Genomic DNA, 19136 nt, shown 5'->3' with positions numbered 1-19136 from the left:
GGGGAAGTTAAGTAATAGAAGAGAAAGGTAGCAGGTAGAAGTAAAGTAGAGGAGTTAGAAAAGATAGGAAAAAAGAGATAGGCACAAACATTAAAGCAAAGTTCAGAAGGATAGTTTGTTAGCCAATGTATATGTCTATATATGAATTTATGTGTATATATGTATGTATATATCTATATATAAATAGAAATATGTCCATTCCGAATAGCAGCCTTACTGGATGGAGATGGAAGAGGGTAAAAGAACAAAGTAAAGTGTACAGAGCAACAAACAAAAGAAAACTTACAAGGAAGCAAAGAAAAGATGGGCAACTCTCAACAAAATGTATAGTAGCTATACAGAATTTTTTGAAATGGAAACATATTACTATATATTTTGAATCCTTTCTTATATTCTGCTGTGCACATGACAAGCTTTTATTCCTTTTCTTATTTTGTATTAAAGTTTCAATATTTAATTTTATAATATATTTCTTCTTTTCTTATTATGTATTTGTTTTAGTAAAAAAAAAAAAAGAAGCTTAAAAAAAGAATGGGCTCAAAGACAGAATATACACATTAGTTGGGTATAGAAATCCATCTTGGGGTGTAGCCAAGATGGCGGAATAGAAGCAGTAACTTTTCTAAGCTTCTCTGTGAATCTCTTCACTAAACTTTAAAAAGTTCATCTGAATGGATTTTGGAGTGTCAGAATCCACTAGGAGACAGAGTGTGGCAGAATCCAGCCCAGGAAAGCGCCCACATGGGTGGTGAAGGGGGAGTGCAGAGCATGTCAGGGCTGCTTGCGAGCAGACTACAGAAGAGAGAGAGGGATCCCCAGACAGCAGATTCACCCACCTCAAGGATGATTCTCAGCCGCCTCACCAGCTTCTCACCAAGGGACTGGAGGATCCCTATGAGCTGGGTAAGAAAAAGCACAGGGCCCCAAGCAGAGAAAGCAGCTTCTCCTGGGGCTATCAGCCCACAGCCTGGAAGTTTAAAAATTACCTGCCTGATTTTCCAGAGGCCAGGATGGCGAAGTGAACTCTGGCAGCTCTGACTCCCGATCCATGACCAAGAAAACCCAGAGATAAATGTCTCACCCAGAGTAAAATCCTGAAAGAGCAGAAATAGCCTCAGGCTTAAGATTGACAGAGAAAGAGTGTAACTGAGGCAGTAAGGATTCTGAAGAGAAGAGTGGGAGGGGTCCCAACAAGCCCCACCTCATCTGACCAGCAAAAGCCTGCCTGAGCTGTAGCCCAGGGGCATAGAGGCAGAAAACAGAAGTGGCCAGACCTCCCCTAACCCACAGATTACTCTGTGAGCCTCTGGGGAAATACTGACAATCCTGGCCCTGGCCTTAACCTAGACATCCAAAGGCTACAGCACATGAACCCAACAAACAGGGACCTAGCTCCCAGCCTGAGAAGCTTGGGTCAGAGCCCTCTGTATTCCAGGAGCAGAAATACACTTTTTTTTAAAACCAATTGGGGTTAAATAACTTGTTCAAGGTTACACAGCCACTTATTTTGTGTGGGTGCCAAGTATCTCAGGCTGGAACCGATCCCGGGTCTCCGATGACAGGGCCAGTGCTCTTACTCGTTGCACCACCTTGGTGCCCCCAAAATATGGAATACTTCATGAATTTGTGTGTCATCCTTGGGCAGGGGCCATGCTAATCTTCTCTGTATTGTTCCAATTTTAATATATGTGCTACTGAAGTGAGCACCAGAAATACACTTTAACGGACAGGAAATAAGCAATTACAATGGGCTGGAAGCAACTTGCAAAGCCAAGACCAAAGACAATAGAATCCTATTGCTCTGGACAAGAAGAATCACTTTCAGGAAACACCATGTACTCTGTGTCCACACCTGAGACCACAGATGGAAATATGAAATGATCTCAAGCCCACAATGCATTCTTAGAGGAGTGTAAGAAAGATTTTAAAAGCCAAATTAGGGAGGTAGAAGACAAATTTAAATCTAGAGTGGCCAAATTGGAAAAAAAAAGTCTCACTGAAAAACACAAATCCTTAAAAAGTAAAATTAGTGAACGAATTGGAGAAAATACCTCCCTAAAAAAGGATCTTCAAAAACTAACCGAAGAGAATAATTCACTAAAAATTAGAATCAGTCAAATCAAAGCTCAGGACTCTTTGATGAACCAAGAGTCAAGCAAACAAAACATGAAGACTGAAAAATTGGAAGAAAGTATAACATATCTCACTGGAAAAACAACTAACCTGGAGACAGATCCAGGAGAGATAACTTAAGAATTATTGGTCTACTGGAAAGCCATTATGACAAAAGCAGCCTGGACAACATCCTCCAAGAGATTGTCAAAGAAAACTGTCCTGAAGTCCTAGAATCAGAAGGTAAAATAGTTATCAAAAGAATTCACCAGTCTCCTCCTGAAAGAGATTGCAAATTGAAAACTCTAAGAAATATAGTAGCCAAGTTCCAGAATTACAAGATTAAGGAGAACATATTGCAGGCAGCCAAAAAAGAAACAATTCAAATATTGTGGAACTACAGTTGGGATTACACAGGACCTAGCAACTCCTACATTAAAAGATTGGGGGATTGAAATTTGATATTTTGTAAGGCAAAAGAGCTAGGACTGCAACCAAGGATTAACAAGCATAATCTTTCAGGCAAGAAGATGGTCATTTAATGAAATAAGGGACTTTTGGATTTTCCTGATGAAAAAGCCAGAGCTTAATGGAAAATTTGATCTCCAATTACAAGACTCAAGAAAGAAATAAAAAGGTAAACAAGGAAAACACACACACACACATACACACATGCACATAACTTGGGATCCAATAAAAGCAAAATGTTTACATCCCTATATGAGAAGCTAATAACTGTCAATAGCAAAATGTATATGATTATCATCACCTTTAAAAGGGTTATACATAGAGGGTGTGGGTATAAATGAACTAATCTGATGATAAGAAAAAAAACTTATTAACGGGGTCAAAGGGACTATAATGGGATAAAAGGAAAGGATGAAACAGAAAAAGGTAAATTATGCCATACAAAGAGGCATAAAACACACTACATTATAGTAGGTGGGAAGGAAAGAGGGAGAGGAACATCATTTGAGCATTATTCTCACTGGTTCTAGTTCAAAGAGGTATCAACATAATCAGTTAAGTTTAAGATTCTAATGTGAAAAGAAACAAAAATTTATTAAATAGAGGGAAAGGAGGGAGGGAGAGGAGCACTGCATGAAATTTTCTCTCATTGGTTTGGGGTCAAAGGGGGAATAACATACTCTAATACGTACAAAAATCTATTGTGTCCCATAGGCAGTAAGAAGGTAAGGGGGGGGGAGGATAAGAAGGGAGGTGATTAGAAGGGAGGGAAATAGTAGTAAGGGGAGAAGGTAGGTAAATAAGGGGAGTCACAGGGAGGGAACACTGAGGGAGGAGGTGGTCAAAAGGAAAACCCTCAAGGAGGGGAAGAGAGAAGGAAGAAACATAAGCAGGGGAGGGAATAGGATAGAGGGAAAGAGACGGATAGTAATCATTACTGTGAATGTGAATGGGATGAAATCTCCAATAAAACAGAGAAGGATAGCAGAATGGATTAAAAACCATAATCTTACAATATGCTGTCTACAAGAAACACATTCGAAACAAAGGGATACCCACAGGGTAAAGATAAAAGGCTGGAGTAGAATATATTATGGTTCAGCTAAAGTAAAAAAAAAAAGGAGGGGTAGACATCCTTATCTCAGATAAAGGAAAAGCAAAAATAGAGCTAATTAAAAGAGATAAGGAAGGAAACTATATCCTACTAAAAGGCACCATCGAGAATGAAGGAATATCATTAATTAACATATATGCACTAAGTGGTATAGAATCCAAATTCCTAGAGAAGTTAAGGGAAATAGAGGAAGAAATAGGTAGCAAAACTATATTAGCAGGGGACCTTAATTTCCCCCTCTCTGAAACTTGATAAATCTAACCTAAAAATAAACAAGAAAGAAGTTAAGGAGACAATAGAATTTTAGAGAGGCTAGATATGATAGATCTCTGGAGAAAATTGAATGGGAATAAAAAGAAATATACTTTCTTCTCAGCAGTTCATGGCACATAGTAAAAAATCAACCATGTACTAGGGCATCAAAGCCTCACAATTCAATGCAGAAAGGAAGAAATATTAAATGCATCCTTCTCAGATCATGATGCAATAAAAATCATATGCAATGATATACTAAAAACTAATTGGAAATTAAACAATTTAATCCTAAAGAATGAGTGGGTCAAACAAGAAATTATAGAAACAACCAGTAACTTCATTCAAGAGAATGACAATAATGAGACAACATGCCAAAATTTGTGGGATACAGCAAAGGCAGTTCTTAAGGGAAGTTTTATATCCCTGAGTGCATACACGAATAACTTAGAGAAAAAGTGCGTCAATGAATTGGGCATGCAATTGAAAAAGTTAGAAAAAGAACAAATTGAAAATCCTCAACTAAATACTAAATTAGAAATACTGAAAACCAAAGGAGACATTAATAAAATTGAAATTAAGAAAACTATTGAATTAATAAATAAAACTAAGAGCTGGTTTTATTAAAAAAAAATAATAAAATTGACAGACCCATAGTCAATATGATAAAAAAAAAGAAAGAAGAAAACCAAGTTATGAGAATAAAAAAATCAAAAGGGTAAATCTACCTCCAATGAAGAGGAAATTAAAACAATAATTAGGAATTATTTTGCCCAATTATCTGCACATAAATTTGACACTCTTAGTAAAATGGATGAATATTTACAAAAATATAAATTTCCCAGATTATCTGAAGAGGAAGTAAATTACTTAAATAACCCCATCTCAGAAAAAGAAATCGAACAAGCTATCAACGAACTCCCCAGGAAAAAATCTCCATGGCCAGATGGATTTACTAGTGAATTCTATTAAACATTTAAAGAACAATTGATTCAAATACTCTACAAACTATTTGGGAAAATTAGTAAAGGAGTCTTACCAAATTCTTTTTATGACACAGATATGGTGCTGATACCTAAATCAGGAAGGGCCAAAAGGGATAAAGAAAATTATAGACCAATTTCCCTTATGCATATGGATGCAAAAATTTTAAATGAAATATTAGCAAAAAGACTACAGGAACTTATCAGAAGAATAATACACTTTGATCAGGTAGGATTTATTCCAGGAATGCAAGGATGGTTTAATATTAGGAAAACCATCAGTATAATTGATCATACAAACAATAAATCTATCAGAAACCACATGATCATCTCAATAAATGCAGAAAAGGTTTTTGGGAAAATACAACATCCATTCCTATTAAAAACACTAGAAAGTATAGGAATAAATGGGGCCTTCCTTAAAATAATAGGTAGCATCTAATTAAAGCCATCAGCAAGTATTATATGTAATGGAGATAAGCTAGAAGCATTTCCAATAAGATCAGGGGTGAAACAAGGGTGTCCACTATCACTTCCTCTTATTCAATCTGGTATTAGAAATGTTAGCAGTAGCAATTAGAGAAGAAAAAGAAATGAAAGGAATCAAATTAGGCAAAAAAGAGATCAAGTTATCACTCTTTGCAGATGATATGATTATATACTTAGAGAATCCTAGAGACTCAAGTAAATAACTTCTTGAGACAATAAATAAATTTGGCAAAGTTGCAGGATATAAAATAAACCCAAATAAATCCTCGGCATTCCTGTATATTTCTAATGAAATTCAACAGCAAGAAATAGAAAGAGAAATCCCATTTAAAGTTACTGTACACATTATACAATATTTGGGGATCTACCTGCAAAAACAAACCCAGGACCTATATGATCACAACTACAAAACTCTTTTCACACAAATAAAATCAGATCTAATTAAGTGGAAAAAAAAACATCATTTGCTCATGGCTGGGTCAAGCTAATATAATAAAAATTACAATTTTACCTGAATTAAACTATATATTTAATGCCATACCAATCAATTTATCAAAAAACTACTTTATAGAGCTAGAAAAATAGTAACAAAATTCATTTGGAAGAACAAATGATCCAGAATATCAAGGGAATTAATGAAAAGAAATGCTAGGGAAAGAGGACTAGCTATACCGAATTTTAATCTGTATTATAAAGCAGCAGTCATCAAAACTATTTGGTACTGGCTGAGGAATGGAGTAGTGGATCAGTGGAATAGATTGGGCACAAGAGATTCAGCATTCAATGACTATAGTAATCTATTGTTTGATAGACCCAAAGACCCCAGTTTTTGGGATAAGAACTCACTATTTGACAAAAACTGCTGGGAAAACTGGAATATAGTATGGCAGAAACTGGGCATAGACCATTATCTAATACCATATATCAAAATCAAGTCTAAATGGGTACATGATCTAGGTATAAAGGCTGATAGTGTAAGCAATCTGGGAAAGCAAGGAATAGTTTATCTGTCAGATTTGTGGAAAGGGGAAGAATTTAAGACCAAACAAGAATTAAAGAGCATTATAAAATGCAAAATGGATAATTTTGATTACATTAAATTGAAAAGCTTCTGTACAAGCAAAGCCAATGTAACCAAGATTAAGAGAGAAGTGGGAAATTGGGAAAGAATTTTTACAACCTATGACTCTGATAAAGGCCTCATTTCTAAAATATACAGAGAATTGAGTCAAATCTATAAGAATACAAGTCATTCCCCAAATGATAAATGGTCAAATGATATGAACAGGCAGTTTTCAGAGGAAAAAATTAAAGATATTTATAAGCATACAAAAAATGCTCTAAATCACTATTGATTACAGAAATACAAAAAAAAATTCTGAGGTACCACATCTCATCAGTACAATTGGTTTAGATGACAAAACAGGAAAATGACAAATGCTGGAGAGGATGTGGGATATCTCTTGCAATCCCTTATTCCATTGTATACCCCAAAACTTTACATTTTGAGCTGATCCTTGAATTTTTATAGGGTTAATTTTCTACCCTTTGTTTTTCATATGCTCAATTAAAAGGGTCAAACTCTTCTATACTTCTTTTCATCTTTTCCCAGTATCATGATATCATCAATGTAGGGGGTAAGTTGTACACTAGGTAGCTTCCTGTACACCAACTGTTCAGTTGCAATCCTATGGCAAATAGTGGATCTATGCAGGTATCCTTGTGGCAAATGTGTAAAAGTATATTGTCTGCCCTGCTAAGTGAAAGAAAATTGGTCCCATTGTTTAGAGTCTATTGGGATGGTGAAGAAGGCATTCACCAAGTCAATAGCTGCATACCAAGTCCCATCATATTTTTGGATCCTTTCTATTAAGGTGACAGTATCTGAAATAGTGGCATACAAGGGAGGAGTCACCTTATTCAATTGTCTATAATCTATGGTTATTCTCCAAGTCCCATCTGATTTTTGCACTGGCCAGACAGGATTATTCTATCATGTGATTGTAAGGACTAAAACTCCTGCTTCAACATGTTCCTTTATAGTAGTGGTAATTTCATCTTGCCCACCTGGCACAAAAATGCTGCTTTGAAATAATTACCTCAGAAAGTTCAGGTAAAGTGATTGGGTCCATTTTTATTATTCCAGGTAAAACTGAATTTATTCCTATCTTCCTTGAAGCAAATTGGTACCTTCCTTCAGGTAATTAAGAGCCATACCTCTTAATATATCTATTCCAATGATACTTTCAGGAATGGGTACAATAGCCACAGTATATTCTTTCTTAGGTAATTGTCCAATTTTCATTGTTATTTTAACTTGTCTGGCTGATATTTCAGCCCCTCCCAGTTCTGTGACAGTAACAGTAGTTCCATTATTAAACTTATCAGGGTTCCCATAGATAAGGGATGCTTCCTCCCCAATATCTATCAATGCCCTAGTTACAGTGGTTGATCCATTTTTCCAATACATTGTTAAGCCAATATGGGGTCTTTATCTTTTTCTCTCTCTCTTTTTTATATTTTAGTTTATGTTTTCATTTCCAGAAGATTTTGAGTTACAAATTTTCTCCCCATTTTTCCCCTTCCCACCACCCCAAAACATCTATCCCACTGAATATCTCCTCCCCCAATCTGTTCTTTCCCATATCTTCCCCCATCTCCCCTCTGACTTTCTGGTAGGGCATGGTGAATATCTATGCCCCAGTGCCTGTATATCTTATTTCCCAGTTACATGTAAATAATAATAATTGTTATTATTATTATTATATTTAAACATTTCATTTTAAAACTTTAAATTCCAGAATCTTTCCCTTCCTCCCTCATCACCCACCCTTACTGGGAAGATAAGCAATTCAATATAGATTGTACCTGTGTAGCTATGCAAAACATTTCCATAGTGGATATATTATGACAGATTGACTATGTTTCCCTCCATCCTATCCCACTCCCCTCTTATTCTATTCTCTACTTTGATCCTGTCCCTTTTAAAAAGTAGGTGCTTCCAAATTCCCTTCCCCCAAGCCTGCCCTCTCTTCCATCATCCCCCCTCTCATGATCTACCCCCTACTTTCCTGTAGGGTGAGATACCTTATTTAGTGTGTATGTCATTCCTGCCCTAAGCCAAATTCAATAAGAATAAGATTGACTCATTCCCTTTTGCCTTCCTGTACTTCCCCTCCATTGTAACATTTTTCCCTTGCCTCTTCTATATGAGATAATTTACCTCATTCTGTCTCTCCCTATCTCTGCTCATTATATTCCTCTCTCACCTCTTAATTTCACCTTTTAAGTATCATCCCTTCCTATTGAATTTGTCCTGTGCCCTCTGCCTATGTATACCTGTAAACATATAAACACACACATATGTATTCATAAGCCCATATCATATCCTATATAGACATATATATGTATGTATACATATATGTATACATATATATGTACATCTCTATTCCCTTCAGCTATTCTCATGCTGAGAAAAGTTTCATAAGTTACACTTATCATTTTTCCATGTAAGAATGTAAATAGTTCAACTTTAATAAGTTCCTTATAATTTCTTTTCCATGTTTACCTTCTCATGCTTCTCTTGCTTCTTGTATCTGAATGTCAAATTTTCTATTCAACTCTGGTTTTTTCATCAAGAATGCTTGAAAGTCCTCTATTCCATTGAATGATCATATTTTCACTGAAACATGATATTCAGTTTTGCTGGGTAGGTGATCCTTGGGTTTAATCCCAGCTCCTTTAACCTCCACAATATCATATTCCAGGCCCTTCAAGGCCTCAGTAAGAAGCTGCCAGATTATGTGTTACCCTTATTGTGTTTCCATAATATTCAATTTGTTTCTTGCTGGCTGCTTGTAATATTTTCTCCTTGATCTGGAAACTCCAGAACCAGGCTATAATATTTCTAGGAGTTTTCTTTTTGGGATCTTTTTCAGGAGGTGATCTGTGGATTCTTTCAACCTCTATTTTGCCCTTTGGTTCTAAAACATCAGGGCAATTTTCCTTGAGAATTTCTTGAAGGAAATTCTTTTTTTGCTCATGAAGGTTCTTTTTTTAGATCATGGCTTTCAGGTACTCCAATCATTTTAAAATTATCTCTCCTAGATCTATTTTCGAGGTCAGTGGTTTTTCCAGTGAGATATTTCACATTGCCTTCTATGTTTTCATTTGTTTGGATTTTTTAATAGTGTCTTCATTTCTCATAAAGTCTCTAGATTCCATTTGCTCCAATCTAATTCTGAAGGAATGATTTTCTTTAGTGAGCTTTTGAGATTCTTTTTCCATCTGGCAAATTTGGCTTTTTAAGACATTCTTCTCCTCATTGGCTTTTTGAGCCTCTTCTGCCATTTGAGTTAGTCTTTTTTTAAGGTGTTATTTTCTTCAGTCAGGTTGTTGACTCTCATTTCATAATTTTCTTGCATCATTCTCATTTCTCTTCCCAATTTTTCTTCCACTTCTCTTATTTGGTTTTCAAAATCCTTTTTTAAGTTCCTCTATGGCCTGTAACCAGCTCATATTTTTCTTGGAAGCTTTTGGTGCAGGAGTTCAGACTTCGTTGTCTTCCTCCTGTTCCATGCTTTGATCCTTTTTGTCCCCACAGTATGAGTCTAATGTCAGATTGCTCTGCTTGTTTTGCTTCCTTTTGCTTGCTCATGTTGCCACTCAAGTACTTGATTTTTGAGCTTTTGCCACAGTAGAACTCTGCTACCAGAAAGGGGAGCTTTGTCCCAATTCCTGGGGTTTTCACAGCTGCTGGAGCTATTAGTTGGCTGCCTTCTCTGATGCCTCCACATGCTCTGGCAAACTCTGGGTCACTCATCCCAGGACCTCCACCCTAGACCGCAATCCAGATCGAAGCACTTTTAAGCAAGTGTGATTACTCCTCAAACTGGTCATTTGATCCCCCTACAATCTGCAAGCCCCAGGAGCTCTGAAGCAGCCATGTGGCAGCAGCTGCATGGTCATGGCACCTCAGGTGCTTCTCCCTCCAGGGGGTAAAGGGTGGACCTTACTGCCAAAGACCTGGTTCACAAAGTCGACATTGCCCTGAACTCTCACTTTGTCCTTAGCATCTATGGGTTGATAATTCTGGAAACTGCCACAGCTGCTGGTGATCTGAAGTCCCTCCAGCCGGTGGCTGATTGTGGCCTCCATGAGGCTAAAACCTCAGGCCCACATGGGACTGGGCTTGGATCCCAGAGCGCTGTGCTGGCCCCTTCCTGCCAGCCTGCCAGGCTGTCTTCAGTCAGAGGTTGGCTTCTCTATGTCATTTTGTGGGTTCTGTAGCTCCAAAGTTTGTTTAGAGTCATTTTTACATGAGGAAGTCCTGTTTCTCCTCCACCATCTTGACCCCACCCCTCTTGCATCTATCATCTTGTCTGTATATTTCTTTAATCTGGGCTTGTGCGTTACCTATTTCCTATTCTCCCTAAAGGTGTGGAAAACTTGGACACAATGATTCAGGAGTATCTGTGGGGATGATTTCTACTTCCCCTTTCAGTCTAATATTAAGTATCTTTATTGGTACATCTTATGCAGTTCTTCAGTTGGAATACCATCTATTCTTCTAAAATCTATCCCTGCTCTCAGTAGAGCAGTAAACAATTCTCTTCTTGTCAATCTACTGTGGCTTTGAATCCTCTGGCTATTTACTCTTCTATCTCAAGGAAATTTATCTTTTCCCTATTCCCCTAAGTCACTTAATTGTGAAATTTTATCCAGCACCTCTGAAAGATGGTGCCCTATTTCACCAATTAGTAGAGTCAGAATTAGGTGCTTATAAGCAGGAGGAGCCATCTTCATTATGATATTTCTATAAGGAACTGCTAAGTGGATATCGTGATATACATTTGCATTTCCAACCATGATAGCAGTTTTCATCATCTCCTCCTTTAGCTTTCTCATACAGTCTCTAAGTGAGTACCAGGGTCTGTCTCCATAAGGCTACATAGAGTCAGTATTATATTGCTTATTGCATCCCTCTGTAGCTAAAGCTAACAGAATAGTTGTGTTGTTACCTCCTTACATATGATAATCCCTAAAAGCTTGATATACAAAAAGAGTCTGACTAATGTCTACAAGTCTTAAGCAATCCACACTATCTAGTGATGCTTATCTGGCTGCTTTATCACTGATTCTTACCATCCAAGACATTAGGACTCTCCCATTCTTTGGGTGAATTGACTTAATATATCAGTAACCACTTGTTGAGTGAAATCCTCTATTATCTCCCTGAACTCTGTTTGGCTGTGGTGGTTCTCCTGCTTTCTTCTTAGTATGGGGAAAACTTCTGCATTAGAAGACTCCTCATCTAATTTTGTTCCAATCTCATGCCACACTTTCTCCTGGCAATTGTCAGGGCAACTATGCCCAGTCTGTACAAAAGCAGTGTGCACATTCCATTTGTTAGTTTTTTGATTCTTTTTAGCTCAATAAACTGTAGCTTATTCTTCTACCACCTGAGGCCCTCCAGCTTGCTCTTCTAAAGGAGAGTTCAAATGCTGTGTCACAGAAAAATTCTCATGCAAACCAGTTAACTCCCTTGCCCTCTGAGCTTTCTCCTCCAGCAGCTTATGTATACTTTTTCACATAAGACAATAACTTGTTAGCAAGTTCCAGACTCTCCTTCACACCCCGGTCCTTTCTTTCCATGGTTCTATTGCCATTCCTTGCAAACATCTTTCCAAATCTTTGGGTTCTTGGGGTGTGGAGCCAAGACAGCAGAATAGAAATTGCATGAGTTCCTGCACCAACCACCTCCAATATCTGTAAAATATGACTCTAAACAAATTTTAGAGCTACAGAACCCACCAAGTGACAGAGAGAAACAAACCTCCTGCTAAAGGCAGCCTGGCAGGCTGACAGGAAGTCTATAACAGAGCACCCGAGCTGGGAGCTGAGCACAGTCCCATGTGAGCCACATGGGCCCGGACCCAGCGCAGCCCTGACCAGCAGCCCATACCATCCAGAGCAGAATTCAGGAGAGTGAATCATTGGTAGTTGTGGCAGTTTCCAGACTTCTCAACCCATAAACACCAAAGAGAAAGTAAAAGGTCAGTGGGGAACTCTGTTGGAACCAGGTGACTGAAGAGCACAGTCCAGCCCCTTCCCCCTGGGATGAGAGGTGGCAGAGGCAAGGTGGCTGCAGTTGCTGCCACATGGCTGCCTCCAGAGCTCCTGGCCTACAGATAGTAGGGGCAGAAAGTGATCATTCAGAGGGTAATCACTCTTGCTTTGACCTGCTTGGATCTAGGTTGCTATCTTGGGTGGTGGTCCTGGGGTGAGAAATGCCAGTGTGCCACAGCTTATGGTGGCTATAGAGAGGGCACCCTCCTCAGACCTCTGATAACATTTGCAAAAACCCTAGAGATTTGGGAGAAAGATTTCTTCACTCTGAAGCAGAGTTCTACTGTGGCAAAGTGCTCAGAAGTCAAGTAATTGGCTGGCAAGATGAGCAAATAGAGGAAGTGTAATCAAAACATAGAATCTTTTTGGGGGGGACAAAGAGGATCAAAACATGAAACCAGAAAAAGACAACAAAGTCAAAACTCTTACATCAAAAGCCTCCAAGAAAAATATGAACTGGTCACAGGCCATGGAGCAGCTCAAAAAATATATTGAAAGTCAAGTAAGGGAAGTGAAGGAAAAATTTGGAAGAGCAATGAGAATGATGAAAGAAAACCATGAAAAGTGAGTCAACAGTCTGCTAAAGGAGACCCAACAAAATATTGAAGAAAATAACACCTTAAAAAGTAGACTAACTCAAATGGCAAAAGAGGCCCAAAAAGCCAATGAATAAAAGAATGCCTTAAAAAGCAGAATCGGTTAAATGGTAAAGGAAGTTAAAAAACTCACTGAAGAGAATGATTCCTTCAAAATTAGATTGGAACAAATGGAATCTAATGACTTTATGAGAAATCAAGATACTGTAAAATAGATCCAAACAAATAAAAGAAGAGAAGGCAATGTGAAATATCTCATTGGAAAAATCACTAACCTGGAAAATAGATCCAGGAGAGATAATTTTAAAATTATTGGACTACCTGAAAGCCATGATCAAAAAAAGAGCCTAGAAATAAAATCTCTGGGTTCTCTCTTCTGTTGACTTGGTTCCTATTTTTTTTCACAGAGCCCTGTGCTTTTAGCCCATTGTCTTGTTAGGGAGTAATAAGGCGAATCCTCCTATCGTGGGATAGCCATTTCTCTCTCTAAAGCCCTCCTGTCTCCAAATAGAAGTCTGATATTTTGTGATCCCATCTTCATCGTCAAATATCATGCCAATGCAGCCAATAAGATGCTAATTTGTTAACAAGACCCAGCACCAATACAGCGCCCATTGTGGCTATGAATATTCTGGTGTAGTTATGAATCACAAGATGTAACAGACTCTCCACATGGAGGACAAGACCAAAGCATTTATTCAAATACTGGAGAGCCAAATCCCCAAACCAGAAAGCCAAATTTATCATAGTAACCACAAAGTTGGTACACACAACCAATGCAGTGAACACCAACATTGCCAAGCCTTCTGTCCATCAGGCCTTCAAAACAAAACAAGCTCCCTTAAGCAAGAATGCCCCTCTCTCACTCAGCATGCTTGCTACTCAACTTCCACACTGTTTACGCCCAGCAGTTCTGTCTCTCTCTTTCAGGCTCCTTCCTGATTCACCGTTCCTGTTCCACCCTTTCAGCAAGCTCCTTCCCCTGTGGGCTCCAAGTGATTAAATTTGGCCTGTTAAGCAGAAAGGTCTTCAAATCCCCTTAAGCCTATTAAGGGACAGGGAAGATCTTCAAATCCCCATTTCCATTACATACTATCATTCAGTAACTAACCTACTGAGATACTGGTTGCTACAAGCTATGAACCTGTGGTCCATTTATTCCCTTCTCCAACAAATTTAGTTCCCAACTCACATACTTAATTTCTACCTGTTCTTATATTTTTGTCCAACTTCCTCAACTACCATAATATTAAGGTATTAACCTTAATTCTGGTTACTTCAACCATGAAGAGTGATCATGTTTTTAACAATGGACCCAATCTTCCTGAACTCTAACTTAAAAAAAAAAATTGGACTCATGACAATTCTTCAGCAAAGTACTGGTGTCAAGGTCTGAGAAAAGAATTATGCACACAGAGTGCAAGAATTAGTAGCCAAAAGGAAACAGTAATGACTTCTCCCCAGAAAGGTGAGAAATCCCTTGTAAAATGAGTTCCTGTGGGAACTTTTGTCTGTGTATTACTAATGGGGTGCCAAGAATTTTCTCAACAATGATAAAACCCTTAAGTTACATCATCAAGAGCTCTGTAGAAATGACTAAATGTTATTTCCTTACCTATAAATGAAGAGAACACTCTGGATAGTGTCACAATTAGAAATTATCATCTTCAGATCAAACCAATTTCTAGAGTTTTTCAGAGATGGAGTTCTGTACCCTCATTCCCACCAACACTAAAAAGGATTAGAAGTCTCTGTACCATGACCATAGTAACTTTCATAGAAGACATTGACCTGCCAGGACTCTGTGGGTGAAGAGGGTTTAAGAGTCAATGCTAGAAGGGGTGGTTAGGTGGTACAGTGAATAGATCACTGGCCCTGGAGTCAGGAAGACCTTAGTTCAAATCTGGCCTCAGAAACTTAACACACAAAAAAACTAGATGTGTGACCTTGGGCACATCACTTAACCCCAATTTCCCTACCTTCCCCCCTCCAAAAAGCCAAAAAAAAGTCAATGCTAGAGGGTATTTGATTAATTTGATGTTATTCTTCATTCTACAAAAACAAAAAGTTTCATGAAACTGCAGGGATTTGCAAAAGAAAGGACATCTCTGTATTCTATTCTAGCCATTATTGACCATGGCATGGGGCAGAAGACTGGGTTTAGGTGGTATAAAAACTAGAGATTTTGGAGGTATGAGGACCTTCAGTTCAGAATTAAAGAAATGAAGAATTTGAGAGTTGGAAGGCAACTTCCATCTGCTTCAAGTCACATGCCACAACTCGACCCAAATACCCACTAAAGGAATGGAAGTTAACCAGTCTCTATTTGAAGGAGGAGAACCCATTACCTACCAAGGCATCCAAATTCCTTTTTGGATAAAAGTAATTGTTTGGGAGTTTTTCCTCACATCATGGGAAAATTTACTTCTTTGCAATGCTCAAACTTTGCCCTTGATGCTACTCTTTGGGGACAAACAGAACAAATCTAATCTCATTCAGAGATTACAGTCTTTAAAATACTTGGAAACAAATATCACGCCCAACTGATTCTTCCCTTCTCCAGTCTAAACTTTCAAAACTCATTCAAATTGTCCTCAAAGAGTGTGTACTCAACATCATTTATGATTCTTATTTTCCTCTTCTTAATATTCTCCACTTTATCAATATCCTTCCTCAACCATGGCACAAAGAACTGGTCACAATACTCCAGTTGTGGTTTGACCAAGCTTGAGTGTGGAGGGACTATAATTTTCTTATTCTTGCAAACTATGCCTCTCTCCATTTAACCAAAGATTACTTTAGTTTTTTTTATCTGTAATATTTAATTGCTCATTTTATTGAGTTTGTAGTCTATGGAATTCCCTGATCTTTGTCAAACAAACTGACTTTTAAACTTACCTCCATATATAATTTTTGGAACTGAATGCAATAACTACAATGCAATATTTACATTTATTCCCATTCAATTTTTTCATACCAGATTAAGTCTATTCTCCTAAACTATCATGATATTTTTGTATCATGTATTGGTGAAATTCTGAGTTACTTATCTCTCTAAACTTTGTGTATGTTTAAATGCAAACCAGCAGTGCTTTCATCTAAGTCATTGATCAATATGAGATCAGTGGTACAAGACAGAATACTAATTCTTAAAGTGCTCTATTGAAGACCAGCTTCCAAGTTGACATTGAATCATTAATAAGTACTCTTTGTGAGGTGTTCCACCTAGCACAAATCAATGAAACTGTACTTTTGTCCATTTCATGTCACTTTACCTTTTCCAGGATATATTTTTCATAAAAAATTTTGCCAAAATTTAAATACAATAATATCTTGAGACCTGAAGAACTCTCCCCACAGAGGACAGATTTCTTACCAGCTCACAGCATTCCAACTATGTGCCCTTGGCAATGACTGAACCCTCTTTTCCTTACCTTTGAAAAGGTGGGAGGCAGAGGCAAGAGTTCTCAAGCTCCAAAAACAATTGGTAGACAGCTGATTAGTCACTGGTCTGTGAATAGATTTCCACAAGGACTCAAGAGCTTTGGTGAATTGTTGTAAGGACAGAGCTGGTTTTGGGTTCTACCTTTTATGTCTACTTGCTATATGAACGTAAGTAACAATGTTCTTCAAAATTTTTATATATGTAATACATAGCTAAATATTTTTGCATGCATTTTATTTTGTGAGTAAACAGCTTTGAAACTAGTTATAAGTATCAAAATTTTTATTCTTGCACATAGAGTAGAAAAGTTCAAGCATGGAGCTTTTCAGAAGCCTGATTTATATGCCTTATATACCTGTGAGGCTGTCAGTTTATTGTAGGAAAATAGGCAGAGACAAAACAATAAAAAGAATTTATATTATGACTTTACTGTTCTTTCTGAGGTTTCATGCAGGACTGTTAATAATAACTCCCAGTTTTTCCCCTCTTGTCAACAGATTATTGTCTCTTCTTACTCGGCACTCAAAAAGAATCGAGAAAAAATTATTCACTAGTGACTGAGTTCATCTTCATAGGACTGACAGACCAGCCTAAGCTCCAATTGCCACTCTTTTTCCTGTTCCTGGGGATTTATGTATTCACTGTGATAGGGAACTTGGGTATTATTATACTTCTTAGACTGAGTTTTCATCTACACAACCTCATGTATTATTTCCTCTGTAGTTTGTCCTTTATGGATCTCTGTCAATCAACTGTTATCACACTCAAAATGCTAGTGAACTTTGTGTCAGAGAAGAACACCATCTCTTACTCTGCATGACTTGGTTCTATTTTTTGCCTTTTTTTTGCCTTTGTGAATGTCAAATGTTGGCTGTAATGGCATATGACCACTATGTTGCTATATGTCATCCCTTTTGTTATAATCTTATTATGTCCTATCAGGTGTGCTCATGTTTGGTGGGTGGGATGTACATCATGGCCTTAGTTGGGGCTACAATCCACATAGGTTATTTGCTTAGAATGTTCTTCTGTAAGGAAAATACCATCAATTATTACTTCTGTGATCTCGCACTCTTCAAGCTGTCTTGTTCTAGCACTTATGCTAATGAAGTGGTGTCTCTTGTCTCCAATATATTTAATATTTTTCCCCAGCCTGACTGTTATTTGCTCTTATGTTTTGATTATTGCTATCATTTTACAAATTTAATCCACTGGAGGCGGATCAAAGGCCTTCAGCACCCGCAGCTCCCATATTGCTGCAGTTGGTATCTTCTTTGACTCCCTTACATTCATTTACTTAAAGCCATCTCCAGTCAACTCCATGGACCAAGGGAAAGTGTCCTCAGTCTTTTACACTATCATTGTGCCTATGCTAAACCCCCTTGTCTACAGTCTGAGAAATAAGGATGTCAAAATTGCTTTGAAGAAAGTGATAGAAAGACCAACATTCCAATGAGAGAAGAAATATTAGAATAATGAGTTAATGGCTTCAGTAGATTCTGTGGTGGGGGGAGATATAAACAGAGAGAGAAAGGGAGAGGGACAGGAAGAGAAAGAGAGAGATGTGTACAAAGCAAACAAATACTCTGTCCCACACCTATAATTCATGAGAAAATCGATTCAACCTCAAACCAATAGACTACATCTCTCTTTCCATTTATCCAACTGTTACCTCTCTGTTTTGCATTCCATGTGGACAGAGTACCAGTGAAATTCAACCATTCATTCACTAGCTATATATTTAAAGAGCTGGCTTTATTACTTTAAATATCTGTATGTAAAAGCAATTTTCTTAGATGGGGCAGTGATTCTCGAAATTAGCTGTTAAATTCCCTAATTTTTCACAAGGTGACTGTCACTGAAAATGCTAAGACTAGAAGATTTAGCTATTTACAAATCTAACCACTTTGTTTTTCAGTTGAAGAAACTATACCTGAAAGAGAATAAATGGTTTGCTCAGTTACAGAAGAGGTCAGGAGTAAAAACCAGAGGGGGTGGCTAGGTGGCACAGTGAATAGAGCACCAGCCCTGGAGTCAGGAGGACCTGAGTTCAAATCCGGCCTCAGACACTTAATACAAAACAGGCCTGTGACCTTGGGCAAGTAACTTAACCCCAATTGCCCTATCTTCTCCCTCCAAAAAAAAAAAGTAAAAAACAGATCTTGAGCCCTAGTATCTTGACTTTTGGTATTTTTCCTCTCAAAAACATCATGTAGTCGTCTCTAGTGTTTCTTAAACTGTGGGTCTTCACCTTATATTGGGTCAAGTAAAAATTGGGAAGAGTAAAAGGTTTCTGAACAGGCAATGGTCAAAAGTTAATTCAAAATCAAATGTGTAATAAATCTGAGTAGCTTCTGGCAGCACTTGCAACTTCACTGAAGCTTTGATTGTGAAAACAAATGACCTCAGACCGTGCAACACCAACAGAATGCCGCCAAAAAGTAAAAAGGGGTCAGGATTAGGAAAAGTTTAAGAAGCCCTAAATTCTAGACAAAGGAATCCAATAGAGAAAAACACAATTACAGTCTTAAATGTGAATAGATGTGTAA

General features: G+C 37.7%; 1 non-coding gene and 1 pseudogene across 1 annotated transcript; one reads left to right on the top strand and one right to left on the bottom strand.

Annotated features, from left to right (window-relative positions):
- The first annotated feature begins 741 nt into the window (after window positions 1-741).
- LOC138154934 (olfactory receptor 8G50-like) lies at window positions 742-18686 on the top strand (annotated as a pseudogene).
- Window positions 1601-1707, bottom strand: LOC138155618 (U6 spliceosomal RNA). The gene has a single exon (XR_011166904.1). It is a non-coding gene; the product is annotated as a U6 spliceosomal RNA (small nuclear RNA).
- Window positions 18687-19136: the final 450 nt, after the last annotated feature.

This window comes from Petaurus breviceps, unplaced genomic scaffold (genome assembly GCF_028583685.1).
Source record: "Petaurus breviceps papuanus isolate PSGF00001 unplaced genomic scaffold, PetGlider_PUasm1.0 91133, whole genome shotgun sequence".
NCBI lineage: Eukaryota > Metazoa > Chordata > Mammalia > Diprotodontia > Petauridae > Petaurus > Petaurus breviceps.
The sequence above is the reverse complement of the archived record's forward strand: the minus strand, read 5'-3'. Positions and strand labels throughout refer to the sequence as shown.